We start from the raw sequence: 18695 nt of genomic DNA, 5'->3' as shown, positions 1-18695 counted from the left end.
TGTGTCACACACTGAACTTATGACAGCTAATTAATGGGGGTGCTTGCTAATGACTGCCCCAAGATGACAATGTGGATGTGGTCGTTGGTAGCAGCAACAGCACCACCGGTGTTACTGCCACTGGCGACACCAAAGGAAAAACAGTACCATCAGGTAGGCAGGCAGGCCCTAACTGAGTTCCCTCTAGCTAGCTACCACCAGCCCAGGACTTAGCATGATGATGACAACCCCATTCGTTCAATTGTTTAGCTATCTGAATGTTAGGGATATGTAATCAAATGTGTTGGCTTGCTTGCTAACAAGTCAGTCAGATTCCATCATGAGTCACACTAAGCTTCTGATGAGCTATTCAATGGTGCTTGCTTATGACCGTCCCTAGATGACAATGTGGACGATGAGGTCGGTAGCAAGAGCACCAGTGCTGCCTAGGGAAACGGTAGTGATGATAATGATGCCGCCGCTGGGACCACCACCAGACCTCGTAACACAGGCCTCGACCCGGGATGTTGGTCAATGACAGCGCAGTCGATGACAGCGTGAAGGTCAATGACAGGGCGCGGACCTACTGGGTCGATAAAGGGGTAGCGGGACCAACATCAGGCCAAAATAGGAACGCAGATTTCTCAGCCTCAAAGAAACAATACAAATATCAAAAGTGATCCTTTTCAAAACTCTTTTGCAATCGCAAACTTTTGAATGGCGAGTCTGTGCCCCATGAGTGGCTCCTTCACTCTCCTTCAAAACGGTCTATTTTGTTTTGTGTGTCAGTTGTTCGGGGAAAATTATAACATGTCAAAATGTGCGACTTGTACTGGATTTAATGACTGGAAACATGCAAATGTGTGCATAACCGAACATGACGGATCAGAGGCCCATCGCAAATGCATGCTGACATGGATCTCAAGGACTGCAGAAAAAGGACTAATTGACTCGGGGCTAAAATAACCATTTGAGACCAGCTGCCAGTATTGGACAACAAAATATTTGGTTCCATCTCAAATTACAATTATTTGGATATACTTCAAGTTGACATTTCTACATGAACACGCTGCAAGATATGGGAATGCAGGAAGAGGCAACACGTCTTATCTACCATTTGTATCGACTGGGAGAGAGGGCACTCCTAGAAATAATATTGGAACTTAAAATATTAAAATATTTTTCTATCAGTGTTGATTCCACCCCAGATGTTACCCACGTAGATCAGCTGACTTTTATCATGAGATATGTCTCGCCTGACGGCAAAGTTGAGGAACGTTTCCTAAAGTTCCTTACTATAACAAGTCACACAGGAGAATCACTTTGCTCCAAATCCACTTGGCAATAGCATATAACATCAGGTTTACAACCAAATGTAAACAGTCGAATTGAAACCCTCAAATCTCTTTCCGGTACAAGGTGGTCTGCCCATGCACAAGCCACAAATGCAATATGCCTCAATTATGCCAATGTTATTCAGTTTTATCTAGAAGTATCTGAGGACGAAAATCTAACTCTGGCCACACGTAATGAGGCTCTAACGCTCTATACCCGAATGGATAAACTCGAGATAGCTTTTTCTGTAACTTTTGGAACACAATACTCCAACGTTTTCAGAATACAAGCACAAGCTTTCAGGCAGTCCAAAATTGGAACTGTCTAATGCTGTACATTTGGTGGTCTCCTTGAGAGATTTTGTGGCTGGGCTCCGGGACCAGTTTTATCAGCTTTGAGGCAAAAGGAAAGGACATGTCACCAAGCACCCCAAAGCTTTACAAATCTGACACGTAATGATAGAGAAGAGGCAGAGGCAGAGGCAGAGGCAGATCCTGACTGTCATTTATCACACACTCACACATTCTACACTGACACTCCAACACACAAATACAGTATTCAGACCCCTTGACTTTTTCCAAATAATGACAAAGCAAAGATACGTTTTTATAAATGTATTACAAATAAAAAACTGAAATATCACATTTACACAAGTATTCAGACCCTTTACTCAGTACTTTGTTGAAACACCTTTGGCAGCGATTACAGCGTTGAGTCTTTGGGTATGATGCTACAAGCTTGGCATACCTGTATTTTGGGGAGTTACTCCTATTCTTCTCTGCGTATCCTCTCAAGCTCTGCCAGGTTGGCTGCACAGCTATTTTCAGGTCTCTCCAGAGATGTTAGATCGGGTTCAAGTCCGGGCTCTGGCTGGGCCACTCAAGGACATTTAGAGACTTGTCCCGAAGATACACCTACATTGTCTCGGCTGTGTGCTTAGGGTTGTTGTCCTGTTGGAAGGTGAAACTTGGCCCCAGTCTGAGGTCCTGGGCAGGTTTCCATCAAGGATCTCTCTGTACTTTGCTCCGTTCATCTTTGCCTCGATCCTGCCACCATCATGCTTTACCATAGGGATGGTGCCAGGTTTTTTCCAGACGTGACACTCTCTGCGGAGTAAGTCTGGAGCCCTGTCAGAGTGACCATTGGGTTCTTGGTCACCTCCCTGACTAAGGCCCTTCTCTGCCAATTGCTCAGTTGGGCTGGGCGGCCAGCTCAAGAAAAGCCTTGGTGATTCCAAACTTCCTCCATTTAAGAATGATGAAGGCCACTGTGTTCTTGGGGACCTTCGATGCTGTAGACATTTTTGGGAAGCCTTTCGCAGATCTGTGCCTTGACACAATCCTGTCTCAGAGCTCTACGGACAATTCCTTCGACCTCATGGCTTGGTTTTTGCTCTGACATGCACTGTCAACTGTAGGACATTATATAGACAGGTGCCTTTCCAAATCATGTCCAATCAATAGAATTTACCACAGGTGGACTCCAATCAAGTTGTATAAACATCTCAAGGATGATCAATGGAAACAGGATGCACCTGAGCTCAATTTCGAGGTTAATAGCATAGGGTCTGAATACTTACGTAAATAAGGAATTTGTTTATTATTTTTAATACATTTGCTAACAAAAAATATTTAATCAATTTTAGAATAAGGCTGTAACGTAACAAAATGTGGAAAAAGTCAATGTGTCTGAATACTTTCCGAAGTTTGGACACCTACTCATTCAAGGGTTTTTCTTTATTTTTGTAACGGTCCTGACCTGTTTTATGTTGTTTTTTGTATGTGTTTAGGTCAGGGCATGTGTTTTGGGTGGGCAGTCTATGTTATCTGTTTCTATGTTGGTTTTGGTTGCCTGGTATGGCTCTTAATTAGAGGCAGGTGTTTTGCGTTCTCCTCTAATTAAGAGTCATATTTAGGTAGGGTGTTCTCACTGTTTGTTTGTGGGTGATTGTCTTCCGTATCTGTGTTATGTCTTGCACCATACGGGACTGTTCGGTTGTTCGTTTCGTTTCGATGTAGTCTGTTCCTGTCCGTGAGTTTTACGTTAGTTTTGTAAGTTCATGTTCAGGTTTTTTCGTCTACGTCGTTTTCTTGTTTTGTAATTTTGAAAGTGTTTGTTTTCGTGTTGCCATCGTCGTTTAAATAAAAGATGGCTTATTTCCCGAATGCTGCATTTTGGTCTGATGATCCTTCTCTCCTCTCCTCGTCCGAGGAAGAGGAGAACGACAGCCCTTACAGAATCACCCACCAAATTAGGACCAAGCGGCAAGGGAAAGCTCGACAGGGCAACAAGGACTCCTGGACTTGGGACGAAATATTGGACGGGAGAGGTCCATGGGCACAGCCGGGAGAATATCGCTGTCCCAAAGCTGAGCTGGAGGCACTGAGGAGAGTAGAGGCTACCGGAGAGAGGAACCGGAGTTATGAGGGAACGCGTCTGGCACGGAAGCCCAAAAAGCCCGTAAGTAACACCCAAAAATTTCTTGGGGGGAGGGCTAAGAGGTAGTGGGCCAAGGGCAGGTAGGAGACCTGCGCCCACTTCCCAGGCTTACCGTGGAGAGCGGGAGTACGGGCAGGCGCCGTGTTACGCAGTAGAGCGCACGGTGTCTCCTGTACGAATGCATAGCCCAGTGCGGGTTATTCCACCTCCTCGCACTGGCAGGGCTAGATGGGGTATTGAGCCAGGTGTCATGAGGCCGGCTCAACGCGTCTGGTCTCCAGTGCGTCTCCTCGGGCGGGCATACATGGCACCTGCCTTACGCATGGTTTCCCCGGTTCGCCTACATAGGCCGGTGCGGGTTATTCCACCTCCTCGCACTGGTCGGCGACCGGGAGCATTCAACCAGGTAAGGTTGGGCAGGCTAAATGCTCAAGAGTGCCAGTACGCCTCCACGGTCCGGTATTTCCGGCGCCACCTCCCCGCTCCAGCCTAGTACCTACAGTGCCTACACTACGCACTAGGCTACCAGTGCGTCTCCTGAGCCCAGTTCCTCCTCCACGCACTCTCTCTGTAGTGCGTGTATCCAGTTCGGTGCCTCCAGTTCCGGCACCACGCACAAAGCCTCCTGTGCGTCTCCAGAGCCCTGTACACACTGTATCTTCTCCCCCTACTAATCCTGATGTGCTTGTCCTCAGCCCGGTGTCACCAGTGCCGGTACCTCGCATCAGGTATAGAGTGGGCTTTGAGAGTACAGTGTGCCCTGTTCCTGCTCCCCGCACTAGTAGGAAGGTGCTTATCCTTAGCCCGGTGCCTCCAGTTCCGGCACCACGCACCAGGTCTACAGTGCGCCGTATCCGGCCAGAGCCATCCGTCTCCCCAGCGCCATCTGAGCCATCCGTCTCCCCAGCGCCATCTGAGCAATCCGTCTCCCCAGCGCCATCTGAGCCATCCGTCTCCCCAGCGCCGTCTGAGCCATCCGTCTGCCATGAGCCTGCAAAGCCGCCCGTCTGCCATGAGCCTGCAAAGCCGCCCGTCTGCCATGAGCCTACAGAGCCGTCCGCCAGACAGGAGCCGCTAGAGCCGCCCGCCAGACAGGAGCCGCTAGAGCCGCCCGCCAGACAGGATCTGCCAGAGCCGCCAACCAGACAGGATCTGCCAGAGCCGCCAACCAGACAGGATCTGCCAGAGCCGCCAACCAGACAGGATCTGCCAGAGCCGCCAGCGAGCCATGAGCAGCCAGAGCCGTCAGAGAGCCATGAGCGTCGAGAGCCGTCAGCCCGCCATGAGCGTCGAGAGCCGTCAGCCCGCCATGAGCGTCGAGAGCCGTCAGCCTGCCATGAGCGTCGAGAGCCGTCAGCCCGCCATGAGCGTCGAGAGCCGTCAGCCTGCCATGAGCGTCGAGAGCCGTCAGCCTGCCATGAGCGTCGAGAGCCGTCAGCCTGCCATGAGCGTCGAGAACCGTCAGCCTGCCATGAGCGTCGAGAGCCGTCAGCCAGCCATGAGCGTCGAGAGCCGTTCAGTCAGGATCTACCTGAGTATATCAGCCGGTACCTGTCCCTTGTCCCGGTGTTGCCCCTTGTCCCGGTGTTGCCCCTTATCCCGGTGCTGCCCCTTGTACCGGTGCTGCCCCTTGTCCCGGTGCTGCCCCTTTTCCCGGTGCTGCCCCTTGTTCCGGTGCTGCCCCTTGTTCCGGTGCTGCCCCTTGTTCCGGTGCTGCCCCTTGTTCCGGTGCTGCCCCTTGTTCCGGTGCTGCCCCTTATCCCGGTGCTGCCCCTTATCCCGGTGCTGCCCCTTATCCCGGTGCTGCCCCTTGTCCCGGTGCTGCCCCTTGTCCCGGTGCTGCCCCTTGTCCCGGTGCTGCCCCTTGTCCCGGTGCTGCCCCTTCTCCCGGTGCTGGCCATTCATTTAGGGGATGTTAGTTTTAGGGTGGTCATTGGGAGGGGAAGACAGAAGCGGGGAGTGACTATGGTGGTGTGGGGACAGCGTCCAGAGCCGGAGCCACCACCGTGGTCAACTGCCCACCCAGACCCTCCCCTGGACTTTGTGCTGGTGCGCCCGGCGTTCGCACCTTGAGGGGGGGGTTCTGTAACGGTCCTGACCTGTTTTATGTTGTTTTTTGTATGTGTTTAGGTCAGGGCATGTGTTTTGGGTGGGCAGTCTATGTTATCTGTTTCTATGTTGGTTTTGGTTGCCTGGTATGGCTCTTAATTAGAGGCAGGTGTTTTGCGTTCTCCTCTAATTAAGAGTCATATTTAGGTAGGGTGTTCTCACTGTTTGTTTGTGGGTGATTGTCTTCCGTATCTGTGTTATGTCTTGCACCATACGGGACTGTTCGGTTGTTCGTTTCGTTTCGATGTAGTCTGTTCCTGTCCGTGAGTTTTACGTTCGTTTTGTAAGTTCATGTTCAGGTTTTTTCGTCTACGTCGTTTTCTTGTTTTGTAATTTTGAAAGTGTTTGTTTTCGTGTTGCCATCGTCGTTTAAATAAAAGATGGCTTATTTCCCGAATGCTGCATTTTGGTCTGATGATCCTTCTCTCCTCTCCTCGTCCGAGGAAGAGGAGAACGACAGCCCTTACAGAATCACCCACCAAATTAGGACCAAGCGGCAAGGGAAAGCTCGACAGGGCAACAAGGACTCCTGGACTTGGGACGAAATATTGGACGGGAGAGGTCCATGGGCACAGCCGGGAGAATATCGCTGTCCCAAAGCTGAGCTGGAGGCACTGAGGAGAGTAGAGGCTACCGGAGAGAGGAACCGGAGTTATGAGGGAACGCGTCTGGCACGGAAGCCCAAAAAGCCCGTAAGTAACACCCAAAAATTTCTTGGGGGGAGGGCTAAGAGGTAGTGGGCCAAGGGCAGGTAGGAGACCTGCGCCCACTTCCCAGGCTTACCGTGGAGAGCGGGAGTACGGGCAGGCGCCGTGTTACGCAGTAGAGCGCACGGTGTCTCCTGTACGAATGCATAGCCCAGTGCGGGTTATTCCACCTCCCCGCACTGGCAGGGCTAGATGGGGTATTGAGCCAGGTGTCATGAGGCCGGCTCAACGCGTCTGGTCTCCAGTGCGTCCCCTCGGGCGGGCATACATGGCACCTGCCTTACGCATGGTTTCCCCGGTTCGCCTACATAGGCCGGTGCGGGTTATTCCACCTCCTCGCACTGGTCGGGCGACCGGGAGCATTCAACCAGGTAAGGTTGGGCAGGCTAAATGCTCAAGAGTGCCAGTACGCCTCCACGGTCCGGTATTTCCGGCGCCACCTCCCCGCTCCAGCCTAGTACCTACAGTGCCTACACTACGCACTAGGCTACCAGTGCGTCTCCTGAGCCCAGTTCCTCCTCCACGCACTCTCTCTGTAGTGCGTGTATCCAGTTCGGTGCCTCCAGTTCCGGCACCACGCACAAAGCCTCCTGTGCGTCTCCAGAGCCCTGTACACACTGTATCTTCTCCCCCTACTAATCCTGATGTGCTTGTCCTCAGCCCGGTGTCACCAGTGCCGGTACCTCGCATCAGGTATAGAGTGGGCTTTGAGAGTACAGTGTGCCCTGTTCCTGCTCCCCGCACTAGTAGGAAGGTGCTTATCCTTAGCCCGGTGCCTCCAGTTCCGGCACCACGCACCAGGTCTACAGTGCGCCGTATCCGGCCAGAGCCATCCGTCTCCCCAGCGCCATCTGAGCCATCCGTCTCCCCAGCGCCATCTGAGCAATCCGTCTCCCCAGCGCCATCTGAGCCATCCGTCTCCCCAGCGCCGTCTGAGCCATCCGTCTGCCATGAGCCTGCAAAGCCGCCCGTCTGCCATGAGCCTGCAAAGCCGCCCGTCTGCCATGAGCCTACAGAGCCGTCCGCCAGACAGGAGCCGCTAGAGCCGCCCGCCAGACAGGAGCCGCTAGAGCCGCCCGCCAGACAGGATCTGCCAGAGCCGCCAACCAGACAGGATCTGCCAGAGCCGCCAACCAGACAGGATCTGCCAGAGCCGCCAACCAGACAGGATCTGCCAGAGCCGCCAGCGAGCCATGAGCAGCCAGAGCCGTCAGAGAGCCATGAGCGTCGAGAGCCGTCAGCCCGCCATGAGCGTCGAGAGCCGTCAGCCCGCCATGAGCGTCGAGAGCCGTCAGCCTGCCATGAGCGTCGAGAGCCGTCAGCCTGCCATGAGCGTCGAGAGCCGTCAGCCTGCCATGAGCGTCGAGAGCCGTCAGCCTGCCATGAGCGTCGAGAGCCGTCAGCCTGCCATGAGCGTCGAGAACCGTCAGCCTGCCATGAGCGTCGAGAGCCGTCAGCCAGCCATGAGCGTCGAGAGCCGTTCAGTCAGGATCTACCTGAGTATATCAGCCGGTACCTGTCCCTTGTCCCGGTGTTGCCCCTTATCCCGGTGCTGCCCCTTGTACCGGTGCTGCCCCTTGTCCCGGTGCTGCCCCTTGTCCCGGTGCTGCCCCTTGTTCCGGTGCTGCCCCTTGTTCCGGTGCTGCCCCTTGTTCCGGTGCTGCCCCTTGTTCCGGTGCTGCCCCTTATCCCGGTGCTGCCCCTTATCCTGGTGCTGCCCCTTATCCTGGTGCTGCCCCTTGTCCCGGTGCTGCCCCTTGTCCCGGTGCTGCCCCTTGTCCCGGTGCTGCCCCTTGTCCCGGTGCTGCCCCTTCTCCCGGTGCTGGCCATTCATTTAGGGGATGTTAGTTTTAGGGTGGTCATTGGGAGGGGAAGACAGAAGCGGGGAGTGACTATGGTGGTGTGGGGACAGCGTCCAGAGCCGGAGCCACCACCGTGGTCAACTGCCCACCCAGACCCTCCCCTGGACTTTGTGCTGGTGCGCCCGGCGTTCGCACCTTGAGGGGGGGGTTCTGTAACGGTCCTGACCTGTTTTATGTTGTTTTTTGTATGTGTTTAGGTCAGGGCATGTGTTTTGGGTGGGCAGTCTATGTTATCTGTTTCTATGTTGGTTTTGGTTGCCTGGTATGGCTCTTAATTAGAGGCAGGTGTTTTGCGTTCTCCTCTAATTAAGAGTCATATTTAGGTAGGGTGTTCTCACTGTTTGTTTGTGGGTGATTGTCTTCCGTATCTGTGTTATGTCTTGCACCATACGGGACTGTTCGGTTGTTCGTTTCGTTTCGATGTAGTCTGTTCCTGTCCGTGAGTTTTACGTTAGTTTTGTAAGTTCATGTTCAGGTTTTTTCGTCTACGTCGTTTTCTTGTTTTGTAATTTTGAAAGTGTTTGTTTTCATGTTGCCATCGTCGTTTAAATAAAAGATGGCTTATTTCCCGAATGCTGCATTTTGGTCTGATGATCCTTCTCTCCTCTCCTCGTCCGAGGAAGAGGAGAACGACAGCCCTTACAGAATCACCCACCAAATTAGGACCAAGCGGCAAGGGAAAGCTCGACAGGGCAACAAGGACTCCTGGACTTGGGACGAAATATTGGACGGGAGAGGTCCATGGGCACAGCCGGGAGAATATCGCTGTCCCAAAGCTGAGCTGGAGGCACTGAGGAGAGTAGAGGCTACCGGAGAGAGGAACCGGAGTTATGAGGGAACGCGTCTGGCACGGAAGCCCAAAAAGCCCGTAAGTAACACCCAAAAATTTCTTGGGGGGAGGGCTAAGAGGTAGTGGGCCAAGGGCAGGTAGGAGACCTGCGCCCACTTCCCAGGCTTACCGTGGAGAGCGGGAGTACGGGCAGGCGCCGTGTTACGCAGTAGAGCGCACGGTGTCTCCTGTACGAATGCATAGCCCAGTGCGGGTTATTCCACCTCCCCGCACTGGCAGGGCTAGATGGGGTATTGAGCCAGGTGTCATGAGGCCGGCTCAACGCGTCTGGTCTCCAGTGCGTCTCCTCGGGCGGGCATACATGGCACCTGCCTTACGCATGGTTTCCCCGGTTCGCCTACATAGGCCGGTGCGGGTTATTCCACCTCCTCGCACTGGTCGGGCGACCGGGAGCATTCAACCAGGTAAGGTTGGGCAGGCTAAATGCTCAAGAGTGCCAGTACGCCTCCACGGTCCGGTATTTCCGGCGCCACCTCCCCGCTCCAGCCTAGTACCTACAGTGCCTACACTACGCACTAGGCTACCAGTGCGTCTCCTGAGCCCAGTTCCTCCTCCACGCACTCTCTCTGTAGTGCGTGTATCCAGTTCGGTGCCTCCAGTTCCGGCACCACGCACAAAGCCTCCTGTGCGTCTCCAGAGCCCTGTACACACTGTATCTTCTCCCCCTACTAATCCTGATGTGCTTGTCCTCAGCCCGGTGTCACCAGTGCCGGTACCTCGCATCAGGTATAGAGTGGGCTTTGAGAGTACAGTGTGCCCTGTTCCTGCTCCCCGCACTAGTAGGAAGGTGCTTATCCTTAGCCCGGTGCCTCCAGTTCCGGCACCACGCACCAGGTCTACAGTGCGCCGTATCTGGCCAGAGCCATCCGTCTCCCCAGCGCCATCTGAGCCATCCATCTCCCCAGCGCCATCTGAGCAATCCGTCTCCCCAGCGCCATCTGAGCCATCCGTCTCCCCAGCGCCGTCTGAGCCATCCGTCTGCCATGAGCCTGCAAAGCCGCCCGTCTGCCATGAGCCTGCAAAGCCGCCCGTCTGCCATGAGCCTACAGAGCCGTCCGCCAGACAGGAGCCGCTAGAGCCGCCCGCCAGACAGGAGCCGCTAGAGCCGCCCGCCAGACAGGATCTGCCAGAGCCGCCAACCAGACAGGATCTGCCAGAGCCGCCAACCAGACAGGATCTGCCAGAGCCGCCAACCAGACAGGATCTGCCAGAGCCGCCAGCGAGCCATGAGCAGCCAGAGCCGTCAGAGAGCCATGAGCGTCGAGAGCCGTCAGCCCGCCATGAGCGTCGAGAGCCGTCAGCCCGCCATGAGCGTCGAGAGCCGTCAGCCTGCCATGAGCGTCGAGAGCCGTCAGCCTGCCATGAGCGTCGAGAGCCGTCAGCCTGCCATGAGCGTCGAGAGCCGTCAGCCTGCCATGAGCGTCGAGAGCCGTCAGCCTGCCATGAGCGTCGAGAACCGTCAGCCTGCCATGAGCGTCGAGAGCCGTCAGCCAGCCATGAGCGTCGAGAGCCGTTCAGTCAGGATCTACCTGAGTATATCAGCCGGTACCTGTCCCTTGTCCCGGTGTTGCCCCTTATCCCGGTGCTGCCCCTTGTACCGGTGCTGCCCCTTGTCCCGGTGCTGCCCCTTGTCCCGGTGCTGCCCCTTGTTCCGGTGCTGCCCCTTGTTCCGGTGCTGCCCCTTGTTCCGGTGCTGCCCCTTGTTCCGGTGCTGCCCCTTATCCCGGTGCTGCCCCTTATCCTGGTGCTGCCCCTTATCCTGGTGCTGCCCCTTGTCCCGGTGCTGCCCCTTGTCCCGGTGCTGCCCCTTGTCCCGGTGCTGCCCCTTGTCCCGGTGCTGCCCCTTCTCCCGGTGCTGGCCATTCATTTAGGGGATGTTAGTTTTAGGGTGGTCATTGGGAGGGGAAGACAGAAGCGGGGAGTGACTATGGTGGTGTGGGGACAGCGTCCAGAGCCGGAGCCACCACCGTGGTCAACTGCCCACCCAGACCCTCCCCTGGACTTTGTGCTGGTGCGCCCGGCGTTCGCACCTTGAGGGGGGGGTTCTGTAACGGTCCTGACCTGTTTTATGTTGTTTTTTGTATGTGTTTAGGTCAGGGCATGTGTTTTGGGTGGGCAGTCTATGTTATCTGTTTCTATGTTGGTTTTGGTTGCCTGGTATGGCTCTTAATTAGAGGCAGGTGTTTTGCGTTCTCCTCTAATTAAGAGTCATATTTAGGTAGGGTGTTCTCACTGTTTGTTTGTGGGTGATTGTCTTCCGTATCTGTGTTATGTCTTGCACCATACGGGACTGTTCGGTTGTTCGTTTCGTTTCGATGTAGTCTGTTCCTGTCCGTGAGTTTTACGTTAGTTTTGTAAGTTCATGTTCAGGTTTTTTCGTCTACGTCGTTTTCTTGTTTTGTAATTTTGAAAGTGTTTGTTTTCGTGTTGCCATCGTCGTTTAAATAAAAGATGGCTTATTTCCCGAATGCTGCATTTTGGTCTGATGATCCTTCTCTCCTCTCCTCGTCCGAGGAAGAGGAGAACGACAGCCCTTACAGAATCACCCACCAAATTAGGACCAAGCGGCAAGGGAAAGCTCGACAGGGCAACAAGGACTCCTGGACTTGGGACGAAATATTGGACGGGAGAGGTCCATGGGCACAGCCGGGAGAATATCGCTGTCCCAAAGCTGAGCTGGAGGCACTGAGGAGAGTAGAGGCTACCGGAGAGAGGAACCGGAGTTATGAGGGAACGCGTCTGGCACGGAAGCCCAAAAAGCCCGTAAGTAACACCCAAAAATTTCTTGGGGGGAGGCTAAGAGGTGGTGGGCCAAGGGCAGGTAGGAGACCTGCGCCCACTTCCCAGGCTTACCGTGGAGAGCGGGAGTACGGGCAGGCGCCGTGTTACGCAGTAGAGCGCACGGTGTCTCCTGTACGAATGCATAGCCCAGTGCGGGTTATTCCACCTCCCCGCACTGGCAGGGCTAGATGGGGTATTGAGCCAGGTGTCATGAGGCCGGCTCAACGCGTCTGGTCTCCAGTGCGTCTCCTCGGGCGGGCATACATGGCACCTGCCTTACGCATGGTTTCCCCGGTTCGCCTACATAGGCCGGTGCGGGTTATTCCACCTCCTCGCACTGGTCGGGCGACCGGGAGCATTCAACCAGGTAAGGTTGGGCAGGCTAAATGCTCAAGAGTGCCAGTACGCCTCCACGGTCCGGTATTTCCGGCGCCACCTCCCCGCTCCAGCCTAGTACCTACAGTGCCTACACTACGCACTAGGCTACCAGTGCGTCTCCTGAGCCCAGTTCCTCCTCCACGCACTCTCTCTGTAGTGCGTGTATCCAGTTCGGTGCCTCCAGTTCCGGCACCACGCACAAAGCCTCCTGTGCGTCTCCAGAGCCCTGTACACACTGTATCTTCTCCCCCTACTAATCCTGATGTGCTTGTCCTCAGCCCGGTGTCACCAGTGCCGGTACCTCGCATCAGGTATAGAGTGGGCTTTGAGAGTACAGTGTGCCCTGTTCCTGCTCCCCGCACTAGTAGGAAGGTGCTTATCCTTAGCCCGGTGCCTCCAGTTCCGGCACCACGCACCAGGTCTACAGTGCGCCGTATCCGGCCAGAGCCATCCGTCTCCCCAGCGCCATCTGAGCCATCCGTCTCCCCAGCGCCATCTGAGCAATCCGTCTCCCCAGCGCCATCTGAGCCATCCGTCTCCCCAGCGCCGTCTGAGCCATCCGTCTGCCATGAGCCTGCAAAGCCGCCCGTCTGCCATGAGCCTGCAAAGCCGCCCGTCTGCCATGAGCCTACAGAGCCGTCCGCCAGACAGGAGCCGCTAGAGCCGCCCGCCAGACAGGAGCCGCTAGAGCCGCCCGCCAGACAGGATCTGCCAGAGCCGCCAACCAGACAGGATCTGCCAGAGCCGCCAACCAGACAGGATCTGCCAGAGCCGCCAACCAGACAGGATCTGCCAGAGCCGCCAGCGAGCCATGAGCAGCCAGAGCCGTCAGAGAGCCATGAGCGTCGAGAGCCGTCAGCCCGCCATGAGCGTCGAGAGCCGTCAGCCCGCCATGAGCGTCGAGAGCCGTCAGCCTGCCATGAGCGTCGAGAGCCGTCAGCCCGCCATGAGCGTCGAGAGCCGTCAGCCTGCCATGAGCGTCGAGAGCCGTCAGCCTGCCATGAGCGTCGAGAGCCGTCAGCCTGCCATGAGCGTCGAGAACCGTCAGCCTGCCATGAGCGTCGAGAGCCGTCAGCCAGCCATGAGCGTCGAGAGCCGTTCAGTCAGGATCTACCTGAGTATATCAGCCGGTACCTGTCCCTTGTCCCGGTGTTGCCCCTTGTCCCGGTGTTGCCCCTTATCCCGGTGCTGCCCCTTGTACCGGTGCTGCCCCTTGTCCCGGTGCTGCCCCTTGTTCCGGTGCTGCCCCTTGTTCCGGTGCTGCCCCTTGTTCCGGTGCTGCCCCTTGTTCCGGTGCTGCCCCTTATCCCGGTGCTGCCCCTTATCCTGGTGCTGCCCCTTATCCTGGTGCTGCCCCTTGTCCCGGTGCTGCCCCTTGTCCCGGTGCTGCCCCTTGTCCCGGTGCTGCCCCTTGTCCCGGTGCTGCCCCTTCTCCCGGTGCTGGCCATTCATTTAGGGGATGTTAGTTTTAGGGTGGTCATTGGGAGGGGAAGACAGAAGCGGGGAGTGACTATGGTGGTGTGGGGACAGCGTCCAGAGCCGGAGCCATCACCGTGGTCAACTGCCCACCCAGACCCTCCCCTGGACTTTGTGCTGGTGCGCCCGGCGTTCGCACCTTGAGGGGGGGGGTTCTGTAACGGTCCTGACCTGTTTTATGTTGTTTTTTGTATGTGTTTAGGTCAGGGCATGTGTTTTGGGTGGGCAGTCTATGTTATCTGTTTCTATGTTGGTTTTGGTTGCCTGGTATGGCTCTTAATTAGAGGCAGGTGTTTTGCGTTCTCCTCTAATTAAGAGTCATATTTAGGTAGGGTGTTCTCACTGTTTGTTTGTGGGTGATTGTCTTCCGTATCTGTGTTATGTCTTGCACCATACGGGACTGTTCGGTTGTTCGTTTCGTTTCGATGTAGTCTGTTCCTGTCCGTGAGTTTTACGTTAGTTTTGTAAGTTCATGTTCAGGTTTTTTCGTCTACGTCGTTTTCTTGTTTTGTAATTTTGAAAGTGTTTGTTTTCGTGTTGCCATCGTCGTTTAAATAAAAGATGGCTTATTTCCCGAATGCTGCATTTTGGTCTGATGATCCTTCTCTCCTCTCCTCGTCCGAGGAAGAGGAGAACGACAGCCCTTACAATTTTACTATTTTCTACACTGTAGAATAATAGTGAAGACATCAAAACTATGAAATAACACATATGTAGTGACCCAAATAATTGTTAAACAAATACAAATATATTTGACATTCTTCCAAGTAATCACCCGTTGTCTTGATGACAGCTTTGCACACTCTTGGCATTCTCTCAATCAGCTTCATGAGGTAGTCACCTGGAAAGCAGGGTTAGCCAGGCACTCATGCCCTCTCACCCTTGCGCTGGTGGCTCGAGGGTGCCGAAAAGCCAGCTACTACTGGCCATCTTGTTTCTCTCACATAGTACACCAAACAACGTTTGTACCCTGTTTTGTGCTGCTACCATGTTGTGCTGCTGCCAAGATGTGTTGCTACCATGTTGTCATGTTGTGTTGCTGCCATGCTATGTCGTCGTCTTAGGTCTCTCTTACACCACTCTGCCTCTAGAAATATATCACTCTTTGTCCCCTTGAAACCAGCTACACAGAGCCGTGTTATGGAAAAACACTATGCCCATATTGCACAGAACGCATTGCAAGATACCCCAGTTAACTGGGACACTCTCAGCCCCTGCGGTGTTATCGACTTCTGAGAGTCTATCCAGAGAGATTCCACAGTCTGTTAGAAATGACTACCCTGTGAGGGTTGTTTGGAGGCTCCATTCCCACATAGTTTTGACAAAAGGATGGAAGCGCTGACACTTTGACTAGGGTGATGCCCCACGCCTTTCCTCCTCCATGCCTGGCTCTCTCCACTCCATTAAAATAGCCTTATCCCTCTTCCCTGAGCCCCTTCGATGACCAGGGATACCTTGGTTGCGGAGATCACTCTCTTGCTTACAACCAGCCCTGGCAGTTGCAGTTACACTGGGATTGATTTGATCCTCAGACCCATACGCAGAGAGAAATCTACCATCCTCACTCATGCCGTGACCCTCTGGGCGTGACCCGTGAGAGATAAAGATTGAATGAGACACACCTGCCACTCAGGATCATCAGCATCCAGAGTGCCAGTGCCCCTCTTTTTACGCTCACTGCGGAAACTAGTGATGTGTTTTTGAGAAGTGGTCTGGCCTGAACAGATCATTTCTTAATGCTCTGTATCCTGGGCGTTTAATGCTTCATCACATAACCTTTTTTGGACAGAAGGAAGATCTCCACTGCCAAGGTCCATTTAAACTACTATCTCGGCATGTCATACAGGCGCCGATAGTTGGGTAAAACCCTCTGCTACTCTGTTGATAGAGGGTGCGCATCGCTTGCACCTAGTCTGGGAGCCTTTTTAGGGCTTCCGGACTGCTGGTGGAAAGCGTGGAGAGGTAATACCTCTCCTTCTGGCCACTTTATTGTCTGCCTGCCTGCAAAATGAGGGATCGAGTTACACAAGGTGAAAGTCCACCATTCTTGCCTACTGTTGGCAGGGGATTTCCTAAGTAACCTTATTACCCGATCCAACCTTCAATGTCTAAGGTTAGTGACAACTATGCTTGCTTCACCTTAGAGCTTGTGGTTGACCAGCCCTCGCGTCTCCTCTGTTCGTGTCATGTATGTGCTTTGCACTTTTACTTGGATGGAGCGAGAGTATTGGGCTTTTTAGGTCACCTATCATACGTTTATGAGGTCTTACTGACTGTTGGCGCATACTTTCCGTGTCGAGGCCTCTGATGGGTGATATTGTTAGGAATAGCTTTGGAGAGAATGCCCGTGTTATGGGAGGAGTTTACATCCACATAAAGTGAGATATAGAGATGATACAGTATATTTTAAATAGAACTTAGGGTTACTTGCATCATAGAACCCCGGTTCTATGATAATATTAGTGAGCTATCTTACCACTTTTCCCTGCTTGAAAGAGAGGCATGCTTGAGAATGACCAGAGGCAGGGCGAGTGGCGTCTTATGAAGAGGAAAGGGGCTTACCTCATTCACCACTCGACCTGTCTGTCTCCAACATATGGTGTGATTGGTACTTCCTTTGGAGAATACGCCTGAGTAAATCACCATTAAGTGAGATATTCTCACTCATATTGTCATAGAACTGCAAGTAGCCCTAAGTTTCTGTCTCAAGTTCTGTAACACAATAAAGACCCGGGCCATGCTCATTCAGGACAAAATGGAAGAAAACGGATTACCTGGATTAATTTATCCAACGAGAAATGCTAGTTTACTTATTTTTGGGGGATTACAGCACTTGGTATTCCCAGGCGTTCTCCCATCCCTGTACAACCTGGCCTGACCCTGAACAGGCGTGTTCAGAGTAGTATGGCCACAAGCTTGTTTTTTGCCCCTTTTTCTCCCCGAATTAGGTCCTTTGGCTCATCTCTCCAACTCCTTAATGGGCTCGGGAGAGGCAAAGGCCAAGTCCCGCGTCCTCCGTAACATGACCCACCTGGCTGCCTACTTCTTATCACACTACTCGCTTAACCCGGATGTCAGAAGCACCAATGTGTCAGAGAGAACTCCGTTCGACTGACAACCGCAGTCTGCTTGCAAGCGCCCAGCCATGTCACAAGGAGTCGCTAGAGCACGATGAGAAAGGAAAGCCCCACTGGCTAAACCCTTACCTACCCCAGACGGAGCTGGGCCAATTGTGCCCCATCCTATGGGGCTCCTGGTCACGGCCGGTTGTGACACAGATTAGGATCGAACCCCAGGCTGTAGTGGCACCTCATCACTGTAGTACAGTGCTTTGATTGCAGCGCCAGGGCAGCTCCCCCTGAAAAAAGTTTTTAAACATTTTACATTGCGTGCCCTAATGAACACAACCCACAACCATGTTTTCAATCAGCAAGAAATAAGATGCACTCTGTTGGAAACTTGGAACGATCCTCTGAAAAAATATTGCTTGAGTGTCTTGAGAAGAAAAATAAAATCAAAAACATTGTGAAAGAAAGAGTCCCATGCTGATATATTTTGACATTTACATTTGAGGCATTTAGCAGACTCTCTTATCCAGAGTAACTTACAGTTAATGCATTAATTTTAAGACAGCTAGGTGGGACAACCACATATCACAGGCATCGTAAGTAAACTTTTCATCAATAAACTAGCTATCAGCAAAGTCAGAACTAGAAGAAGGGGTGGGGGGGAGGAGTCAATTGCAAGTGTTGGTTCAGCAAAGTTTTTTGGGGGGGAGGGATAATTTAAGATACTCTTTGAAGAGGTAGGGTTTCAGGTGCTTTCGGAAGATGGGACTCTGCTCTTCTAGCTTCAGAGGGAAGCTGGTTCCACAATTGGGGTGCCAGGACAGAGAAGCGCTTGGACTGGGCTGAGCGGGTGATGCCCTCCCATAGGGGTGGGAGGGCCAAGAGACAAGAGGTGGCAGAACGGAGTGCTCATGTTGGGGTGCAGGATTTGAGTATGGCCTGAAGTTAGGGAGGGCAGCTCCTCTTTTTTTTTAACCTTTATTTATACATGTTTTGTTTCTCATTGAGATAATATCTCTTTTCCAAGAGAGACCTGGTCCAATAGCAGCAGGGGGAACAACGTTTCAGACAAAACAACTTACATACACTAACACAACATTAAGCAAAACTATAAACACACATACAGTACAACAATGACATATTACATTAAAAACACAAACATCTTGACTAAAAACAGCTGGCCTAAAAACAATGACACCCTTCTATGATATATACATCGATCAAGTGTTTAAACTCCTCCAACGAAACTAGATCATCACATTTTAAAATGTTCAGAAGAGAATTCCAGGACAACGGTGCTTAGTAACTAAAACTATTTCTACCATGACCTGTTCTAATTTTTGGTACTGTTAGAAGCAAATCAGAATGGGACCGTAATTTATATTTATTTACTGACCTGACTTAAATGGAACAGAGATAAAATGGCATTTTACCCAATATGGCCTTATAAATCAGTGTATACCAGTGTTTAAGCCTACGCAAGGTCAATGACGACCAGCCAACAGCGCTGTAGAGATCACAATGATGTGTTAGACGTGGAACCTGAGGGCTGCATGATACACTGAATCAAGTGCCCTCAGGGTAGTGGCTGAGGCCTGCATATATATATATAACATCCCTAAAATCTAAAACCGACAGTAATGTACATCTTGCTGCTCCATAGGCAAGTATCACAGTCTTGTAGTGGATGCGAGCTTTGACTGGAAGCCAG

The sequence above is a fragment of the Salvelinus fontinalis genome, chromosome 19 (assembly GCF_029448725.1).
Source record: "Salvelinus fontinalis isolate EN_2023a chromosome 19, ASM2944872v1, whole genome shotgun sequence".
Lineage (NCBI taxonomy): Eukaryota > Metazoa > Chordata > Actinopteri > Salmoniformes > Salmonidae > Salvelinus > Salvelinus fontinalis.
Note: the sequence above shows the minus strand (reverse complement) of the source record.